The 22,262-nt window shown below is 39.1% G+C and overlaps 1 protein-coding gene and 1 long non-coding RNA gene across 9 annotated transcripts in view; both read right to left on the bottom strand.

Annotated features, from left to right (window-relative positions):
• Positions 1-8,870, bottom strand: part of slc4a5b (solute carrier family 4 member 5b) — a 62,926-nt gene extending 54,056 nt beyond the window's left edge. For all 8 annotated transcript variants that reach the window (XR_004848098.2, XR_004848099.2, XM_035952256.2 and 5 more), the window contains exon 1: positions 8,711-8,870. The gene's annotated coding sequence lies outside the window, so the exon portion shown is untranslated. The remainder of the gene's footprint in view (positions 1-8,710) is intronic.
• A 7,091-nt stretch (positions 8,871-15,961) lies between these two features.
• On the bottom strand, positions 15,962-17,281 carry LOC111574423 (uncharacterized). Its single transcript, XR_002746625.2, has 3 exons — positions 17,117-17,281; positions 16,147-16,249; positions 15,962-16,033 (listed from the first exon to the last, which is right to left on the bottom strand). It is a non-coding gene; the product is annotated as an uncharacterized LOC111574423 (long non-coding RNA).
• Between the last annotated feature and the right edge of the window lie 4,981 nt (positions 17,282-22,262).

Raw genomic sequence — 22,262 nt, 5'->3', positions numbered from 1 at the left:
TCAACTGAGCAGCGTGAAAGTATTCTCTTAAGTTGGGTAACGCAAGGCCTCCGTTTAGTTTCGCCAGTTGGAGTGTTTTGAATTTGACTCTGGGTCTTTTGCCTTCCCAAATGAATCGTGACATCTGCTTATCCCATGATGTAAATTGAGAGTCTGGAATCCGAACCGGTAGAGAGAGGAATAGGTACAACAGTCTAGGCAGTATATTCAGCTTTATTGCCTCAATTCTTGAGCTAAAATCTGAAGTTATTGATAACCACTTTGACAGGTCTTTCTGTATGTTGTTGTTGATTTTATGGTAATTTATCTCATAGAGCTTATTCAGGTCTTGTGTAATAAAGACTCCAAGATATTTTATATTTCCCAAATCCCATTTTAATTTATATTTCTGTCTGATGGAGCTGCTCGGTGTGTAGTTCACGCACAGGACCTGTGTTTTATTTATATTAAGTTTGTACCCAGATTTCTGGCCAAAATTATCTAGGACTGACAGAAGTTTGGGAAATGTTGAGTCTGGGTTCTTTAAGTATGTGACAATATCGTCAGCAAATAATCCTATTTTATGTTCTTCTTGTGCTATTGTAATTCCTTTGAGTTCATCATTCTGTCTAATTTCCTGGGCCAGTGGCTCTATGAAGAGAGCAAATAGGGTGGGGCTCAGACAACATCCCTGCCGGGTGCCTCTATAAAGTGTAAAGTTATCTGTTAAGGTGCCGTTGATCTTAATTCTGGCAGTTGGCTCATTATAGAGGGTTTGGATACATTTAATGAATTGACTGCTGAAGCCCATCCTCTCCAACACAGAGAAAAGAAAGGGCCAGCTGACACGATCAAAGGCCTTCTCTGCGTCAAGGCTGATTAAGACTGCACTTGTTTTTTGTTTATTGATTGTATCTATTAGTTGTATTGTCCTTCTAATGTTATCTTGGGTTTGTCGGCCTTTTATGAAACCTGTCTGGTCTTCATCTATTAGCTCTGGCAGTAAATGTTCCAATCTTCTAGAAATTATCGAAGTAAATAATTTGTAATCGACATTAAGGACAGAGATTGGTCGGTACGACTCACAGTTCTCTTTATTTCTACCTTCCTTGGGGATTACAGATATGACCGCTTCATTCCAGGAAGGGGGGATTTCAGCGCGTTTGAGTGTCCAGTTAAAAGACTCTAACAATAGAGAGGAGACCTCCTGCTTGAAGATTTTATACCACTCATTTGGGTATCCATCACTCCCAGGGCTTTTATTAGTCTTCAGTCTACTGATGGCCTTGTCTAGCTCTTCTTTTGTTATTGGAGAGGTTAGAGCTCTGTTTTGATTAGTACCTATGGAGGGAAGATCCAGTTTTAACAAATAGTTTTTAATCTCCATCTCGTTTGTATTCTCAGGTGGCGAGTACAGCATTTTGTAGTAATCTTTGAAGGTTTTTTGAATTATGTCTGGTTCATATATTATTTCATTGCTGGTTGGTTCCCTGATTTTGTGTATTGAGTGTTTAATTTTTTGTGTTCTGAGGCGCTTTGCCAGAATCTTTGTGGCTTTGGGTCCGGATTCGTAGAATATTTGTTTGGTAAATCGTAATTTCTTCTCCATTTCTTCAGATGTTATATTGTTTATGTCTTTTTTAACTATTTTTATTTGTTCTCCCAGTTCGTCACTGTGGTCGGTTTGTTGTTGTTTTTCTAGTCTCCTCAACTGTTGTTGTAATTTGTCATATTTAAGCCTTTTCATTTTATTTATATAAGATGTCCTTGAGATCAGACGACCTCTTATTACTGCTTTGACAGTGTCCCAGACTATTGTTGGGGCAACCTCATTATCTCTATTTATGTTAATACATTCTTTTATTTCTCTCTTTATATCTTCCACATTTGTCATATTGTTTAGAATTCCTAAATTCAGTCTCCATAGAGTTTTTTTATTTATATTGTCCAGATTTATGGTTAAGTAAATTGCGTTGTGGTCTGACAGGTCTGCGGTCCCTATGGTACATTCTTTAACCCTGTGTCTGTCTGTGATATTCATCAAAAAATAATCTATTCTGGAGTGTACTTTATGAGTTGCTGAGTAGTGTGTAAAGTCCCTCTCTAGTGGATGCAGATCCCTCCACACATCAAACAGGCTGGATTCCTTAATTAACATATTCAAGCTTTTGGACAGGCTGTGTTTGTGTCTTCTAATACTTGTTGTATCCGTATTATAGTTCAAAATAACGTTCCAGTCTCCTGCACAGACTACAATTCCCTCACTCACAGATTCAATTTTATCAAACACAGATTTTAGAAATGTTCTGTCACTCTCTGGTGGAGCATATACATTAATTAGAGAGACTAAAACGCTGTCTATCCTGCCCTTGACAATCACATATCTGCCCTCTCCATCGGTTTCTTCTTTGATTAATTCAAAATTAACAGAGTTAGGTAGCAATGTTATTACCCCTCTTCTTCTGCTATTCTTACATGAGCTGTAAAAGGAGTTCACATAACCCAGCTTTTTAAACTTTTCATGTTCTTTTTTTGATAAATGTGTTTCTTGCAGAAACACTACACTTGGTTTAGCCTTTCTCAGTTTTGCTATAACCTTACTTCGCTTTATGGGGTTACCAAGGCCATTCACGTTTAAAGATATTATTTTATGTGCCACACTCATTTAAAGTAAGAAAAAATCAGTCGCCCCATAAACATAGAAAAAAACAGTTACAGCATCAGTAGAACAGCTGACTCTAACATAACATAAATACCTGGAACTCCAAAGGAGGAGCAGATTTCTCTCCTCCTCCATGACCCCGTTGGTGGGTCTAGGGTAAAACCTATCGTAAAGAAAGGGCCCTATGAGGCGGTTCAGTAGTGAACCTACGACCATCCTATGTGTCCAACGGTCTCAATCCTGTCCCTAGAGCCGCTCCCAGCTCAAAAGTGTTAATTCAGAAAGTGAATTACGTATCCAACATATTACTGCTCTCAAAGCCGATTTCCCTGTCACTCTGTGGAGCCCCTCTGGAACCCCCGGAGTCTCTCCTTAGCTCTATCGGCCGCGGTAGGTGTCCCTCCCTGCGGATTCTTGCCTTGTCGCTGCCAGCCCAGCAGCTCTTTCAGCCGGGTCACACCGGGGTCCTCCTCGTCCTTCGCGGCGGGCACCTCCACACTGTAGCCCCGTCTCTGCAGCTCCCGTCCCGCGTCGTGCGCGCTGGTGTAGGTCCGGACTCCGCTGTCCCAGTGGATTCTCATATTGGTGTAGGGGGTCTGGAAACGTATACCCTTCGCCTTCAGGCATTTCTTAATCTCGTTGTATTCCCTACGCTTCTGCACGATCTCTGCAGCGTAGTCATGATCGAAGAATAGCGGACGGTTACCGAGCTGAATCTTACCCCTTTTCCAGGCTTCTCTCAACACGGTTTCTTTAGTTGTGAATTCCTGGAAGTTAATGATGATGGGTCTTGGGGGGGCCTCTGGTCTTGGTTTCGGTGCGAGGGAGCGGTGAGCCCGCTGTATCTTTAGGTCCATGTCTGTGGGTAGTGGCAGCTCACGTTTGAGAAGGTCTGAGACGAAGCGCATCACGGAGCTTCCCTCTTCACCCTCTGCAACTCCAAAGATGCGGATGTTGTTTCTTCTTGACCTGGACTCTAGATCTGTGAGTTTTTGTTGCAGAATTTTCTGGCGTTTTATAGCTGCTGTGAGCGCTTCGGTCATTTCCACGGCCAAGTCCTCCACTTGCCCCACTCGTGTCTCCGTCTCACCGATTCGCTCCTTCAGCCCTTGCATCTCTTCGGCCAAACCATCGAGTTTACTGCTCACTTCTGTGTGAAACGAGTTAATGTCCTTTCTCAAGTTGTCGTTGTCCCCCTTCATCTCGGATTTTAAATCTTTTATCGCTTCAAGTAGCTCTCCCGGCGTTATGCTCGTTCCGGGGTGTCCTGTAGCTCCACATGAGTTGCCGCTAGCTTGCGGTGCTACTTTGCTATCCTTGGTAGCGGAGCTATTTTTGTCTTGGGTTTTCGGCATTGTAGCTTTTGTCCGTTGAGTCTTTTTGTTTCGGCTTCTTTTTGTCTATCTAGATTTTCACTTTCTGCTAGAACAGCGAGTCTTTAATTAAAGTTATTGAATCTGCGCCAGGGAGCCTCTCAGCACACCTCCTTCTACTCCATCTAACCCCGGAAGTCCCCCTATAGACTTACTTTTAAGTGAAGTTTACTTTTAGCTTTATTTAGTTTGTGTTCTATTTTGCATTATGTCCTGTTTATTTTAAATGTTCTCTCTTGTTTTATTTTACTTTTAGCTGCCTGCTTCATTGGTGTGATGCCATCTCTACTTCTTTAATTCTCTATTTTTTTTTATTTCTAGCTTTAACCCTCAGTCTTATTCTTTAATTTTTTTAAGCTGCCTAGTTCATTTGTTTGATTTCTGTTCTCATCTAGCTAATTATTCATTTAATTTATTGTCATTTTTACTATTTATTTTAATTGACTGCTCTCCCTTGTCTCCTATATCTTGCTGGATTGTCTGTGTTGCATGTTTTAACTGTCAAAGCACTTTGTGAATGAAGGGTGCTTTATAAATAAAGTTATTATATTATTATCATAAACGAAGGATGCACAAAATTGGATTTTTGCTAACATCTGACATGTGGACATACTAAGCAAAACAAATTTAAGCAAACTGCCTGTTCCATCCATAGATTTTTTTCTACGTAATTTGCAGAGAACATCAGGTCTGTAGTACTGTAAATAACATGTTACTATGCTTCGTCTTGTCATGATGGTCCACTAACAGGATCATACATTCAACACAAAATTTTTCCAGTGTACACATTCATTTGGAAAAAAGAAAACTGCTTCATTTTACATGTAAAACATGCATATGTATGTTTAGGAACAATTTCCAAGCAAAACTGCAAACCTTTAGCCCGAGAGGCTCAATGTTGGACTGATGCCAATGTTACATATTAAAACCTTTATCACTCAATACCAGTGATGTTGCTGATATGATTATATATTAGAACAGCCATCAGTTACCATCCCCACTATAAAAGCATTTTTGGGTCATTCCAGAATTGGAGGACATTTTACATCCTACCCATCAAATTTCAAATAATCCATGTACAAAATACTAAAACATGCAGTTGTGTAAAAGTATTTGTCCTGAGACCAAATCTAAAAAAAAATTAGGACAAAAGAATGTTTGAAAATATTTTTAAAAATACCAAATAAGTCCGGAGTTCCCCCTAAAATGCCATTTTTCTCTTGTTTAAAATAGTAATTATTATGCATGGAATGTGTGTCCCACAACATGAACGTAACCCTGTTAGCATAACCTTTTTAGCTGATAGAAGAAGAAAACAGTGAATCACATGACAACCTGGAATTAACATTATCAAACAGTTTTCCAAAAGAATGGGTAGAGCAAAGCTATGTGCTCTCTTCTATTTTCCATAGTTTCATAACACTGTCAGCCTTGATTGAATGTCTCACTCTACCTCATGCAACCCTGTTATGCATATTATCAGGAAAAGACTAATTCTTTTGACTTTTTCTTTACTGTTTTCCATCAGTAAGTTTGTCGTCGTGATCAGCAGTAACAGCTAGATAAATAGCTTTTACTCCTGAGAAAAAGCTAACATTAGCATGGATTCTGTTACTGTGATTAGAGTAGGGTTAGCAAACAACAAATACAACATGGAATAAAAACGGTACCATTGATGTGTAAGCTGAGCCAATCAAGCCTTTGATAGTTTATTAACTATTATTGATGACTATGTAGCAGAAAATTGTAAAAGAGAAGGTTAATTTTTCTAAAATTTTGAAGCCCAAATGTCCTCCAAATTCTGGAATGACCCTTTTATTATTTGCCATGACTCAGTTGGTTTGCAATTCAAGATCATTACCATGATTTATTTTGTTATAAAGCACAGAACAACAAAAGCATTATGCAAATGTCACCCAGACATATCATAACTTTTTGCCCACAGTGAACTGATCACTGAGTCTCTCCACTCTCTTTCTGAGGCTGATTTGGGGGAGTTTTCTAGGCTGATCAATATATGTCATTTCTAATCACTAACTGGTTCCTGAAGCCTGACCACTGACTGTGAAGGACAGTCACATGAGTGTAGTCATGCACACATACACATGGGCACAACCACATGCGCACACATGGGGTAATGAGATGTTTAGCATACCATTACACGTCTAACGTTTAGAATCAGTTAATAACGTGTTTGGGATTATTAAGTCTGTCAAGTCAACACAGTTTATTTACTACATGTCTGTCCAGCCTCGATGTTGATCTTCCTTAAGTTTCTTCTGTTTTTCTCAATCTGAACTCCAAGCAGTTTCTGTCTTTTTTGCTTCTGTCCCATTTTTCTTCACTGAAGGCTCTTTTTTTTTTTTACTGCAATATAAAGTTCTGCACCCCTAATTTGGAAACTGTACAGTATTGCACCCTTTTTATGCCACAAATCATTAAAATGAAAAAGGTAATGTTGCGTTTCTTTGAATATTTGTTGTATTAAAAAATGGAGAAAAAAATCAATATGTGCAACATTTTTGCAAGTGCCCACTAGTGCTACCAATATTGGGGGGAAAAAATGTGAATGCCATTGATCGGCTCTTTGACTAGGCCTATTTACATTTTTACAACCTCTGCAAATGGGCCATTTTTGACACTACTCTGAGAGATGTTTCACCATGCTGTATGTATCTTCCAACAACTTGTTCCTCCGTATACCATTTTTGAGCCATTCTGCATTTATTTTATTGATTAATATGTTCTATTTTCTTCTCAGTGTCTCTTGTTGTCTCCTCTCTGCTCTGTAGAAACAGCCTGCAGTTCATGTAAAACTGAGTTTTTCTCACATGACTGTTGGTCACAGCTGAGTCAGTCAGAGCTTCACAGCTGTGCTGAGGATCTCAATATTTTTGCTTTCTGGGGGGAATTTTTGGGGTGATTTGGATTAAATATCACAACATTAACCGTAGATTTGGTTAATGCTAGTGACAGAACAGCAACGCGCACAATCAGTTCAAGAACTGTCGGAAAGTCTAAAACCCAGTGATTATTTCTGTCACTGGATTCTGGATTCTGTCAGAAATTGTTGTATTAATTGCTAGTTATGTTGGTCCGAACATTTTTGGGTCTATTATCCAACTCAGTCCTGTGGGATATTTTTTGTATTATAATAATATACTATTGATATTTAAAATATTTTAACATTTCTTTTGTTTAAGTTCATCGTTTATATCTATTATAGGCTCTTTTTTGGCTTTAATGTGCAGTTATAGATCCACAAGTGGGATGTTTGCCATCCTACATTGTACTTCAGTTTCTTGCTCTGATAAATGGTGTCTTTTTGGCGACATGCAAAGACAACGTGTGTGCATTCCTTACATGCATTTATTTCAATCAAATTACAATTTAACACACAATTTTTCGAATTATGCAGTGATGACATTGATACATTTACTATGAATTTATTTCAAACTGTGGATAACCTTTTTGAGGTACATTAGAGCTGTAATCAATCAATCAATCAATCAATCAATCAATCAATCAATCAATCAATCAATCAATCAATCAATCAATCAATCAATCAATCAATCAATCAATCAATCAATCAAAAATTTATTTGTAGAGCACTTTCCAGCAACATAGAAGAAGACCAAAGTGCTTTCCAGACAGAATAATAAATAAAACAATGCAATTTTTGATTACTATAAAACCATAAAACCCATAAAAACACAAAACTAAGAAAAGCATAAAACCATAAAACCATAAAAACCATAAAACAGTCCTAGGATTCGAAAGCACATCTAAATAAATAGGTTTTCAATCTAGACTTAAAAAGCTGCAGGTTGGTAATAACGCATGTAATGATTGAACGGTTAGTTGTCAACTATTGAATTAACCATCAGCAGTTTTGATAATCAGCTGATCGGTTTAAATATTTTCTTTTAAGAAAAAATCTGTGACTTTAGCTTCTTAAGTGTGAATATTGTGTGAATAAATTAAATATATTAGGGTTATAGACAAAACAAGACATTTGAAGATATCAATTTGGGCTTCATGAAACACAGAACAACATTTTTCATAATTTTCTGACATTTTATAGACAGATTAATGACAACTATAATGAATTAACAAGGAAAATCATCATTAGCTGTGGCCCAAGAGCTCACATTGCAGACAATGCAATTCAAACACACAATGCAGCTTAATAACACATGCTGCAAATTTCATTCTCTCAAATTTATTTGTAAAACAACAAAGCAGCAAAAAAGTCTCATTAATTTAATTCGTCATCAACACAAAATAACCTGTTTTTAGACTCTTTAAATTCAAATGGAGACATCTGGATTCTAATTCTCTCAAAATGAAATTACCTCTGACAGATTTTCTGTCTTTTTAATCAATAAACAAATAGATGAATTATGACATCTTTTAAAAGATTGCGGCTGAAAATAAAAGGGACAAACTATTGCACAAATATGGTTTTACAACTGCTGCATACATCTTTTCAACTGCAGGATTGCATGCAAAAACCACATTCCACACCTGTAATGGTTTATTATTTAAACCAATTATTCCCTTTTTCATTAGTAAACTACAAAATGTGAGTGAACATATATTCTCATTTCAGACAATTGTAAATCTACACCAAAGCACACTTTCTAGCATGAAACAATACTTTTAAAAAACGAGGGTTTTATAGGTTATGTCTTACCTGATGTGAAAGATGAAGCTGAAGCAACCAGAGTTAAGAAGCTACTGCAGGGCTTTTATAACGTAACGGAGCACGAAATGCTCAGAATCAAACTTTACTGCAGGGCTGTTCTGAATACAATCTATGGAGCAAAATGCGGCAACTGAACACCAATAAACTCCCTCAGTGACTGCACAGACGATCTGGCTATTGAGTATTGAGTGTTTGTGTGTGTGTCTGTGTGTCTGTATGTCTGTGTGTGTCTGTGTGTGATTGGAAGTGTTATGGAGTTGGGTGTTGGTATAGTAACAGTGTGTAGAATGCGATCAATTCAGTCTGTGAGGCATCCATTCATGTTTTCTACAGTTTTCTATAGGGAAAATAGCCATTGAGGGAAAGCATATTTACTTCAGTAATTGTAGTAAAAGTACTGTTATATGTCACAATTGTATTTTTACTGTTATTTTTATTGTTTCTATTATCTTCCATATATATTTAATTACATTTACTAATCATCAAATATTTTGTTTTACTCAGACTCTTGCTGTGTAATATCCTCTTAATCAATTTGTTTTTTTTACTATTTCATGTTTCGTCATTAGCTTCAAAAGTACTTTGAAGGTGTAACTTTGAGACTTTAGCGAATGTCTATGCAGTATTTTATGTTTGTGCTCTAAATTGATGGTTGTAGTTGGTGTACAGTAGATTACAGATTTTATCTGCACAATATCAGATGATCTTGTATGTTACAGCTGCGACTAAAGATCTGGTTGTTGATAAACCTAACAATTTTCCCTAATTAACTGATAGTTCTAAAGCTGCAACAATTACTTGAGACAACTAATCAGCAACTGGTTTGTTAATCAAATAATTGATTTAGTCAAACTTTTTTCATCTTATCACGTTTGAGATTTTAATGCTTTTCTGTGTCACACGATATATTAAACTGAATACACTACCGTTCAAAAGTTTGGGGTCACCAAGGCAATTTCATTTTTTCTATGAAAATTCACATTTTTGTTCATGTACTAACATAATTGCACAGTTTTCTCCACTGTTTGGTTGCTGGAAATTTTCCTCTGTACTCCTATGTAGGTATTCCACTAAAAATCAGCCGTTTCCAGCTAGAATAGTCATTTACCACATTAACAATGTCTAGTCTGTATTTCTGATTAATTTGATGTTATCTTCATTGAAAAAAAATGGACAAAAGGACATTTCTAAGTGATTCCAAACTTTTGAACGGTAGTGTGTATTTGGATTTTAGACAAATAATGCATATAAAGATATCACCACGGTCTACTGGGAAATCATTAGAGGCATTTTGTACTAATAACTAAAAACTTCTTATCAATTAATGGGAAAAACAATGGCCAGATTAATCAGTAATTAGAATAACCATAAACTGCAGTGTGCATTTCCACTGCAATTTCCTACAGTCACAGGGAAGACATTTCAGATGTCTTTAATTAGACCAGCAGTCCAAAAGTCCAAAATACTCAGCTTGCAGTGATATAATACTAAGAAAGCAGCAAATCCTCAATATGTGGGATTGTGTCAAAATAAATTACAGTGTGCATGTCACCCAGTGCAACAGAATGTTTTTTTCTGCACTGAGGATTTTTTGGCCCTTGTCCCAAAGGAGATTTTAATCAGCACCAAAGAAAAGAGAATTAAAGACAGAACAAAAGGTGAGGCTTAAACGTGTATATATAGTGTGTGTCAACAACACAATGCACTGATTTCTCTTAAATAAGGTAACATGGAATCATTGCCTTTACTGTATACAAACTAATCATGCTTAATGTAATACAAAGTCACACACCAAAGGCCTGTTCTGTGTGTGTTATTAATTGTTAGTGTAACAGAGGAGTAAGATAAATAATACTTATTAGAGATTTACTGGTAGGAGGACACATTCATTCTCAGTTTTTGTTGCAGTTTTGGTCTTAGTTTTTATGAGAATTGCCCCAACAGGAAAAATACAAATAGACTTTTCCTTTAACATTCATCAGATATATTACTTGCAACGCTATTCTCTGATGTGGCTGCAACTTGATCCAAATTCACATACTTACCACACGGTAGAGCTGTGCTAAATGTCCTCCACTCCTCTCACTGTATTTGTGGTTCTATGTGCCACCACAAGATGGCTCTGAAATACTACTACATGAGTGAATAAAGCTGATGGGCGCTGCAGTACAACCCTATTTGGTTGCTGTTAGTAACATTCCTAGACAGCATAGCAAATTAGATCCAACAGTCAGCACTTGTGGTCTTCTGCATGAAGATAATTCGAAGGGAAAGCAGCACTTGAAACATGTAGCAGAACCTACATAGCTGTGAGTCGCCTGTGTTAACAAGGAAATTACTCATATGCTAGATAAGGCTTAATTGATCCCCTGTGACTAAATTTAAGGAAATAATACCCTCTCTATTTAGTTCAGCACCACTTACTGATATAATGGAAGGGAAATATTATAATTTTACCCCCACAAAAGTGGATTATATTGTTAATAATGCTGCAGCCTCACTGCGTACAACACTTGATAGTGTTGCTCCTGTAAAAAAGAAAGTTCTATCTCAGAGAGGACCTGCTCCTTGGTATAATTCCCAGCTGCGGACTTTAAAGCAGGCGTCCCGAAAGCTGGAAAGGAAGTGGTATTCCACTAATTTAGAGGAAGTTCACGTAACCTGGAAAAATAGTCTAGTAATTTATAAAAAAGCTCTTCGTAATGCCAGGACAACATATTATTCATCTTTAATAGAGGAAAACAAGAACAACCCCAGGTTTCTCTTCAGCACTGTAGCCAGGCTGACAAAGAGTCAGAGCTCTGTTGAACCTTGAGCTTCTTTACAAATAAAATTATTACGATTAGAGAAATAATTAATCTGGCCCTTCCTGCAAATGTCACAGATGTATCATCGAGTACAGATACTTTAGAATTGGCTGTAAGACCAGATGGATATTTAGAACTTTTCACTCCCATACATCTCTCTGAACTAATTTCAATAGTTTCTACATCCAAACCATCGACATGTCTTTTAGATCCTATCCCAACTAGACTGTTCAAGGAGGCTTTACCTTTAATTAATTCCTCAATGTTAGATCTGATTAATCTCTCTCTAGGAACAGGGTATGTACCACAGGCTTTTAAGGTTGCTGTAGTCAAACCTTTACTTAAAAAGCCCACTCTAGATCCAGATGTTTTAGCCAACTATAGACCAATTTCCAACCCCTCATTTCTCTCTAAAATTCTGGAAAGAACAGTTGCAAATCACTTATGTGAACATTTACAAAGGAATAGCTTGTTTGAAGAGTTTCAGTCAGGCTTCAGAGTGCATCATAGCACAGAAACAGCTCTGGTGAAAGTTACTAATGACCTTCTCATAACATCAGATAATGGACTTGTCTCTATACTTATTTTGTTGGACCTTAGTGCAGCATTCGATACAATCGACCACAAACTTTTATTACAGCGACGAGAACATTCTATTGGCATTAAAGGGACAGCACTGGACTGGTTTAAATCCTACTTATCAGACAGGTTCCAGTTTGTGCATGTCAGCAATGACTCTTCTGAGCATACTAGGGTTAATCATGGAGTTCCTCAGGGTTCTGTCTTAGGACCAATACTGTTCACATTATACATGCTTCCCTTAGGCAATATTATTAGGAAGCACTGTATTAATTTCCATTGTTATGCTGACGACACTCAATTGTATTTATCTATGAAGCCAGATGAAACTAATCAGCTAGCTAGACTGCAAGATTGTCTTAAGGACATAAAGACCTGGATGACTTATAATTTCCTACTACTAAATTCAGACAAGACTGAAGTCATTGTATTTGGCCCCAAACATCTTAGAAAATTGCTTTCAAAGCATATAGTTACTCTGGATGGCATTACATTGGCCTCCAGTACTACTGTGAGGAACCTCGGCGTTATCTTTGACCAAGACATGTCCTTTAACTCACACATAATGCGAATCTGTAGGATTTCCTTTTTCCACCTGAAAAATATTGTGAAAATCAGGAACATCCTGTCTCAGAGTGATGCAGAAAAACTAGTCCATGCATTTGTTACTTCTAGGCTTGATTATTGTAATTCCTTATTATCAGGTTGTCCCAATAGCTCTCTGAAACATCTACAGCTGATCCAAAATGCTGCAGCCAGAGTACTGACGGGAGTTAGCAAGAGAGATCATATTTCTCCTATATTGGTTTCTCTTCATTGGCTTCCTGTTAAATCTAGAATAGAATTCAAAATCCTTCTTCTGACATATAAAGCTCTTAACAACCAATCTCCATCATATCTTACAGACCTGATAGTACCATATTATCCTAGCAGAACTCTTCGCTCTCAGACTGCAGGCTTACTTGTTGTTCCTAGAATCTCTAAAAGTAGAATGGGAGGCAGAGCCTTCAGTTATCAGGCGCCTCTCCTGTGGAACCAGCTCCCAGTTTGGGTTCGGGAGGCAGACACCTTCTCTATTTTTAAGACCAGGCTTAAAACCTTCCTTTTTGACAAAGCTTATAAGTCCCCCAGTCAGCCCTAACTATAGTTAGGGCTGACTGGGGGACCCTGACGGGGTGAGCTGGTGTTTTCATTTGCAAAACTGACTTCCCCTCTTGACGTCCCTTTAGTTTGCCCCTAGTTCTGCTGCTATAGGCCTAGGCTGCTGGGGGACCTCTCTTGATGCACTGAGCCCTTCTCTAACTACCTATGTATTTACTATATATACCATTATTGCATTACACTCACTCTGTTTCTCCCTGTGTCCTTTCTCCGAGTGTCCCTGGTCCCAGAGCTGGATGCTTCAGATCTGTGGTTGTTCTCCCACCAACTGTAACCCTCTACCTCTATCACTCTATCTGTATCCCTCTACCCCTCTACCTCTACCCCTCTATCTCTACCCCTCTACCTCTACCTTTCTACCTCTTCTGTCCCTCTCAACCCGCCCGGCCAGCAGGCAGATGGGTCCCCCCACATTAGAGCCGGGTTCTGTTCGAGGTTTTTTTCCCTGTCAAAAGGGTGTTTTCCTTGCCACAATTGCCTTTTGGCTTGCTCTGGGGGTCAGGCATATGGGTTCTGTAAAGCGTCTCGAGACAATTTGACTGTAATTGACGCTATATAAATAAAATTGAACTGAATTGAATTGAATGTTCAAGAAAACTAAGCTTTAGAATCAAAATGTCCAGGTAAACCTCCCAGCTGCAAGGACGACAGGTGGGACTGATCTGGAGGCATCACACTGACCTTTAAAACTGCTCACCTGGAAACCTAAGTAAATAATTTTATTTCTTTAAAATCATCCACCAATGATCATATGTTTGCTGTTCGGCTGTTTTCACGTCCATCTGTAATGGTGGTTCTCTGAGTGAAGAGACACTCCACCTAGATACTTAGTTCATTTGTATGTGTCTGTGTATATAGACCGATCAGGCATAACATTATGACCACCTTTGTAATATTGTGTTGGTCCCCCTTTTGCTGCCAGAACAGTCCTGACCCATCAAAAAATGGACTTCACTAGACCTCTGAAGGTGTGCTGTGGTATCTGGTACCAAGATGTTAGCAACAATTCCTTTGAGTCCTGGAAGTTGCAAGGTGGGGCTTCCATGGATCTGACTTGTTAGTCCAGCACATCCCACAAATGCTGGATTGGATTGAGATCTGGGGAATTTGGAGGCCAAGTCAACACCTCAAACTCGTTGTGTTCCTCAAACCATTCCTGAACAATTTTTGCTTTGTGGCATGGCCCATTATCCTGCTGAAAGAGGCCACAGCCATCAGGGAATGTCGTTTCCAAGAAAGGGTTACATGGTCTGCACCAATGCTTAGGTAGGTGGTATAGGTCAAAGTAACATCCACATGGATGGCAGGTTTCCCAGCAGAACATTGCCCAAAGCACCACACTGTCTCTGTCGGCTTGCCTTCTTCATATAGTGCATCCTGGTGCCATGTGTTCCCCATGACATGATGTAAAAGAAAACATGATTCTTCAGACCAAGCCACCTTCTTCCATTGCTCCGTGGTCCAGTTCTGATGCTCATCCATTGTCCATTGTTGGAGTTTTCTATGGTGCACAGGAGTCAGCATGGGCACCCTGACTGATCAGTGGCTATGCAGCCTCATACGCAACAAACTGTGTATTCTGTCACCTTTCTATCAGAGCCAGCATTAACTTCTTAAGCAATTTGAGCAACAGTAGCTCGTCTGTTAGATCAGATCACATGGGCCAGCCTTTGCTCCCCACGTACATCAGTGAGCCTTGGCGGCCCATGACCCTGCCGTTAGTTTACAACTGTTCCTTCCTTGGACCACTTTTGATAAATACTGACCCCTGCAGACCAGGAACACCACACAAGAGCTCCAGTTTTGGAGATGCTCTGACCCAGTCGTCTAGCCATCACAATTTGGCCACTCAAATCCTTATGCTTGCCCATTTTTCCTGCTTCTAACACATCAACTTTAAGGACAAAACGTCCCCTGGTGAGGGATCATTAAAGCTTATCCTAACATACTGTATAATCAGACACCAGGTGCAGGTGCACTTATGTACAATAACATTGTGTAGTATTTGTGAAATAATCACAAGGTTAATGTCGGCCAAATCAATGTCAATATGTAAATGAGAAATGTTGCCATAAACTCCCTCAACTCTGGTGCAGATTTCCCCCCCAACAAATATATTTTTTACAAGGATTACTTTTTACAGGTAAAATACTTATGGCGTTAATTATCGTTCTGTTTCATTAAGTGTAGCAGAGGTTTTTCAGTGAGGCAGCATTAACAATACCAGGGCCCTGGCTCTGTTAGACCTTAATGGACTGCAACCTTAGTTAATGTTATCAGTATCATCTGTGCAATTTCATGTCAAATTGACTGCTGTGAAAAAGATTTATTAGACAACACAAATTTTACCTTTGAATGAATTCAAGTGTACAGGCAGCCTCATCTTGGTACTGTAGGTTAAAGATGTAGTACACTGAAAACAGAGCAGCGAGCCCTGTCCCAAATGTTGGTTGGATGCCCTCAAATAGGACATGACCCTCAAGGCTGATCATCCAGCGTCCAGCAGTCACACGCTCTGTTCCACCTGAATGTGAAATTAGAGTAATTTCAGAAAGTATTTTGTCTTGAAAATACATCTGTGTTTAGAAGAATGTTCATGCTTAACGGGAATACAGATAACTTTAAAAGTTATAGATAACTTTAAAAGCTCATCTGATATGAAAAATACAGAATGTCAATTCACTAAAGACATACCAAGCAGTATTAGACGAGGAGTCGAGGGTAGGGTGAGTGTCTTCTCAACATCAGTCACTGTGGCAGAACTCTGTAGCGCACAACCAGTATAATTGTAATGAGAATATTAGTTTCATGATATAATTTTTAAGATGGCAACAATTCATTTCAATAAAAATGAAGAAAGAAGAGAAACAAACTTACATCTGCGAGAAGGATAAGCCCGTTTGTGGTCTAATGGAACAGTCTGCAAAGGAACCTTGTGCGCCATTGCAGGTGACAACCTTGGTTCCCACAACATTGGAGGCTTTGTTGAGAATTTCAGCAAGAGTCAGCATTTTTGCAGATATTGTGAAATTGACAGAAAAACATTTTTTTTTCTTTTGCAGTCAGGCAAGGCACACTTGAAAACTGAGTTTGGGATATTACTATGAATTCTCATGTGCCTTACATATGCTGATACAGTGGTACATTCAGTAGCACAGACCTGGCATGGGAACATTTTGCACAGCACATCCAACAACAACAAAAACTGGTAATACAAAAAACAAAGACGTTGTAGCTTAGTGTGTGATATTACGACTCAATAGCATTGATGCTGAAAAAAATGGCAGGAGAGTATCAAGCAGACTGATTGCCTACTGCATTGAAAGCTCTTACTGATACAGGGCCATGATATAAAAAGGATGAAGCCAAAGAGCCAAACAGAAATTAAATTGTTGGTCAAAAAGTCAGTGTAACTTTTAATATTCTTAATTTAACATTATTGACTCTTGATTGATTCAAAAGTATGCTGTAACTTGCTCTACTAAAGTCAGTCTTTTAATGTTACAACAAATATTACCCATTCATATGGAACTGTATAAAAAAGGAAAAATCCTCAAATAAAAGCAAAACAATGCTTCTAGACACAAGCCAACAAACAAAATAACTATACGACTAACTTATTTGAACTATTTAGAAATTGGTCTCACCTAAAAAAAAAAAAAAAAAAAAAAAGTACTGTCCAGTCACAGCATGACAAGAGGACTGCATTAGAGTGCTGCAAGCTAGTTTATGTTAGCAGTTGCAGTTTGTGTAAGGATAGAAAGATAATAGTACACAGGGACAAACTGGGACTGAAAAACAGTCCAGGACTGTCACCCAGTCCAGCCAGTTTAAGTAGAATACTCACTTTAAAATGGAAGGCACACCTCACATATCTGTCTGGCTGTACAGTAGAAAACAGTAACCTGAAAACACATAAAAGGTAGCGTCAGTCAGGATTAGGGCTGGGCAATTTAGACAAAATATCTAACTGCAATTTTTCTCACTAATATTTAGATTTGGTGTGTTACTTAATTTTGTACCACAAACCAAACACCAGTCTAACAAATCTAAACTCTGTTGCTGTGGCAGAATACCCTCATTTTTTCAGCCAATTTCGAGTTTACACTAAGTGAGTTTACACTAAGGTTTCAGACATACCCAACACACTGTTGTAGCGTGTTAAATATCATGTTGGCGGGAGTTTCAGACGCAGCCAGTGACTTAGTGTTGGCTAACACTGCTAAACTTGCTAAGCTAACCAAGTCAGTTATCACACTAAACGCCCGATTATCTACAATACAGTCTTATCCAACGAGCTACTTAATCACCTGGGGATGTCGAAGAAGTTGTCAATGACTCACTTTAGCAGTAGTTGAGCAGGGATTAATTTACACAGTTACTGTGCTAGGTGCAGACGTGCTAACGTTCGCTGCAGCGGCTACTGTTGAGGACACTAATAATGTGCACTCGTTAGCTTTTAGATCAACTCTATTTTGTGTTTGTTGCCTTCGTCATATTACATAGACAGAAGCGACTGATGCCAGCGTCAAGTTTTGAAAAGTTACTCACTGCCCGCTCTGTGACTGAACGCCGCTAACTAGCTCCGACAACTGTCGCTCTCATCTCTGTCACCCATATGCGCTCCTGCACGACATGAGTTTGCCCCTTTAATGCAGCTTTTACAATTTGCTAAGTGCAACATTTCAAATCACCATGTCTGACATTCTATTAATAGTTCAGCCAGCCGTCCTCGACCGCCGGAGTCCTGTTCTCCTCCAGAAAAGTCCAAATGCCCAGTCCTCACCAGATAGTATAAGTAAATGTCACCAGACAGATAAATATTTCAACTTACCGTGTGAGCTGCTTTATACAGTGCAGGATTCCGATGGATGATCCTTGATTTGCTCATAAAGTGCAGGATTCAGGTGGCTAATCTTCCTAAAGAAAGTTCTGCCGTCTCCTACGGACATGCGTAGTGTGTTGTGTTTCTGTGGCCTCTTCTCCGTGAATTCAACATCACTCCCAGAATGCAACGTTATATACAGTATAATACAGTATTTATGGGAAACGCCAGCCCGCCCGTAAATATTTCCCAGAATGCATTATTTTCTACGGTAACATACTGTTTTCACGGAAAACAGTATGTTACCGTTAGAATTTCGCTGTTTTCTTACAGCAATTTGTTACAGTGTAGAATGAAGTAATTTGGAATTGATATTGGCTTTAAACCTAAATTCATCTAGTTTTCCTGACCAACAAGCCTTTCAAAGCACAGCCTAAACAATCAGCAGATGGTGCACTGGTGGGAGCTACATTATCGTAAGGATAACTGTTGATCATATAAAAAGATAAATCTAGTTTCATATTTCTTCATTCAAGCTCTGTGTTCTTTCCCTCCTTACTCATTCACTTTGAGACTTAGGTCATACCCGTCCCAGTGTACCGACATGTCCATATTACCAAATTCTCACTTTTTAATTTGATTTCTGTGAAACCAGGTGTTCGGCTTCATAGACAGACAAATGAAGAAAGCTCCCTGTCATTCTCGGGTGAATTCTGCACCTCTTTGTTGATGTCACATCCTTCCCTCATCACTAGTCCAAACATGAGCTTTCCCTACCTGCACCAGGGTGTTGGATATAACAGCAGCTGTGAGGAGAGCAGGTGACGAATGAGATTGAATTCCTGTTTTCCCTGCAGTGGATTCAAACAGCGCAGATCAGATGTGACAGCTAGTTGTAGATGGGGCTGAGAGATAAACTCGTGTGTAGTATCTATTTTCCATTACTTTGGTGAGCTGACATTCAATTTGTCCAGACAGGCCGCAGACTAATGACCTCATGACCTGAACTCATAGAGCCCTTAATTCACAGCAAAACGACAGCTCCGACATTTCGCTTGAGATGAACTTATCTTGATTTGACCATTTAGAATTTAAATAAACACAATTTGTCAGGAATACATCAAATGTTATTGAAACAAAAACAATGGTGGAAAATCTGGGTACAACCTGCATACATTTGTTCCCTTCTGCTGGATTTACATCCAAAACTATTTGGCATTTATAAGCAGTATACTGCAAATAATAACAACAACAATAATAATAATAATAATAATAATAATAATAATAATAATAATAATAATAATAATAATAATAATAATAATAATAATAATAATTTTAACATGTATTAACTGTAATTTATGAAACATTTTCCTTTTTTAAAAAGATTTTCCTAATTCATGTTAAATTACAGATAAGAACTAGTAAAAGTTTTAGAATGCCCCAACTGTTCCATTTTTTTTTAATTCAAGTAGTTCAAGTTCAATGAATAGCTTCAAATGGTACAAAGGTAAGTGGTGACCTGCCAGAGGTTAAAAAAAAAAAAAGTAAGGTTACCCAAAACAAAAAAATAATGTACATTTCGGAATTATACAAAAAGGTCTTTTTCAAGGAAGAAGAATGGTTAACAACTTAAAGCTGTTCTGCAGCAATGGAGGTTGATCAAGCCATAAAAGTTAGTGCTACCAAATCCTGAAGGTGTCCCAACTTTTCTTGATTATTTTCAACTGCCTCTGTCTGCATAAAAGTAGTGATAGTACACACCATGGTACCATACCCTCGAGAGCATTGTTTGAACAGTATTGTACAGCAGAAAGTAGCGTGTTGCTGTAAAAATTATGAGGAAAAGGCAGTTAACAATAGAAGAGAGACGGACCATCATAACACTTAAAAATGTAGATCTTTCCTACAGAGAAATTGTGAAGAAAGTTAAGGTGTCAGTGAGTAGAGTTTTCTTCACCATCAAAAAGCACTCAGAAACTGGGAGAAATTCTGACAAGAAGCGGTCTGAAAGACCCAAAGCCACAACAGAGTCAGAAGACAAGTTTCTGAGAGTCAACGGCTTTGTCAGGCTGGCTGCTGCCAGGCCTAGTTAGTGCCCTCCCCTCTCCTTCCTCTTTCCTTTGAGGGCAGCCCAGCAGTGCAGAGGAGGCAACAGGTGTTCCCCATCGGCCATAATCAGCCAGCTCATTAACAGGTAGAGTGCAACCAATCAAGCCTCACCCAGTCAGCAATATAACCAGACACGACCCAGCTCTCACTGCCGGATCGTTAAAAAAAAAAAACACAGTCTTTCTGGACCCACCTGTTCCTGCCGTTGTTGCCGTCAGCACTGGACCCTGGTCATCACCTCTGAGACAAGGAAACACTCACCTGAGCCGACTCCCTCTTTCTGGCGTCCTCTCCCACTCACCTGTTGCTGCTTCAAGCCCTCCACCATCTGGCCTGAAGCACACTGCTCCAAACCCTGGCTGCTACTGTGGTGGACCTGTTCTGAGCGTTCCCAGTATAACTCGTGAGTTGTAGTCCAGTCATCGTTATAGCTCTGGTTAAGGAAGCACCGTATGTTGAGAAGACTTCTGTTGTAGTTACCTCTCGCTATCCTTGTAAAGATAGCCTCGTGTTAGTTTAGTATTCTTGAGATTGACCTTTCTCGCCTAGGTGTTACCTACCGCGAGTTAGTGATTATTTTGGTCTTGTTACAGTTCCGCCCGGCCCCAAGGTGCCGCTGTAAGATCCAGAGCCTTTGCTCTCTATTTCGGTTTCCTGTTTAAATCCTAATTTCCCTTGTAGTGCAAAGAAACTTTTTAAATAAATCTGTGTTGCATTCAAAGTCCGTCTGTTCTTTTCCTGCACCTGAGCCACCCCCTGAGCCTCGTAACAGGCTTGGTAATAGACGGCTCACAGGACAACAGCTTCAAGCACAGCTTAATAGTGGTTGTAGTAAGAAAGTCTCTGTTTCAACTGTGAAGAGAAGACTTTGAGTTGCAGGTTTGACGGGTCGAGTTGCAGCAAGAAAGCCAAAGTTTCACAACACTCTAATTTTTTCAGTAATTAAGGCTTTAGACTGATGGTGTATAAATGTATATACACCGATCAGGTATAACATTATGACCACTGACAAGTGAACTGAATAATACTGATTATCTCTTCATCGTGGCACCTGTTAGTGGGTTGGATATATTAGACAGCAAATGACCATTTTGTCCTCAAAGTTGATGTGTTAGAAGCAGGAAAATGGGCAAGTGTAAGGATTTGAGTGGGTCTGACAAGGACCAAATTGTGATTGCTAGAGGACTGGGTCGAAGCATCTCCAAAACTGCAGCTCTTATGGGGTGTTCCTGGTCTGCAGTGGTCAGTATTTATCAAAAGTGGTCCAAGGAAGCAACACTGGTGAACTGGTAACAGGGTCATGGGCAGCCAAGGCTCACTGATGCATGTGAGGAGAGAAGGCTGGCTCGTGTGGTCTGATCCAACAGACGAGCTACTGTTGCTCAAGTTGCTGAAGAAGTTAATGCTGGTTCTGACAGAAAGCTGTCAGAATACAGTCTGTTGCGTATGTGGCTGCATAGCTGCAGACCAGTCAGGCTAACCCTTGTGCACCACAGATGCAGTAATTGTGGCTGAATTTAATTCTGGCTGAGTTTTAGTCCCTGGTGGGACTAAAATTTTAACGCTCTATATAAAATTCAATACTGATTTATTTCCAGATCGGCCACCTGATCTCTGGGTTTGACCATGAAAACTAACGGGAAGAAAAATCCCGAGCTGTAGAAAAGCAGTCTTTCGTGTTTTTGCTGTGTAGAATTTGGGTCTGTGGAGCCAGAGCTTTGCAGTAAAAATGAGTGCCATTCCATCTGGCCCTGCAAGTTTTTGACACTTTTGGGTAAGCTTCATTTTTGGAGCCAGTTGCTACATTGATCTTTATTATACAGTCTATGGCTGGGAAACATTGGGTCCTGCAATCCATGTTGATTTTACTTTGACACATACCATCTACCTAAGTATTGCAGACCATGCACACCGTTTCATAGAAACAGTAGTCCCTGAAGGCTGTGGCCTCTTTCAGCAAGATAATGTGCCATACCACAAGGCAAAAATGTTTCAGGAGTGGTTTGAGGAGCACAACGAGTTTGAGGTGTTGACTTGGCCTCCATATTCCCCAGATTTC

The sequence above is a fragment of the Amphiprion ocellaris genome, chromosome 17 (assembly GCF_022539595.1).
Source record: "Amphiprion ocellaris isolate individual 3 ecotype Okinawa chromosome 17, ASM2253959v1, whole genome shotgun sequence".
Lineage (NCBI taxonomy): Eukaryota > Metazoa > Chordata > Actinopteri > Pomacentridae > Amphiprion > Amphiprion ocellaris.
Note: the sequence above shows the minus strand (reverse complement) of the source record. Positions and strands in the feature narration are given on the sequence as shown.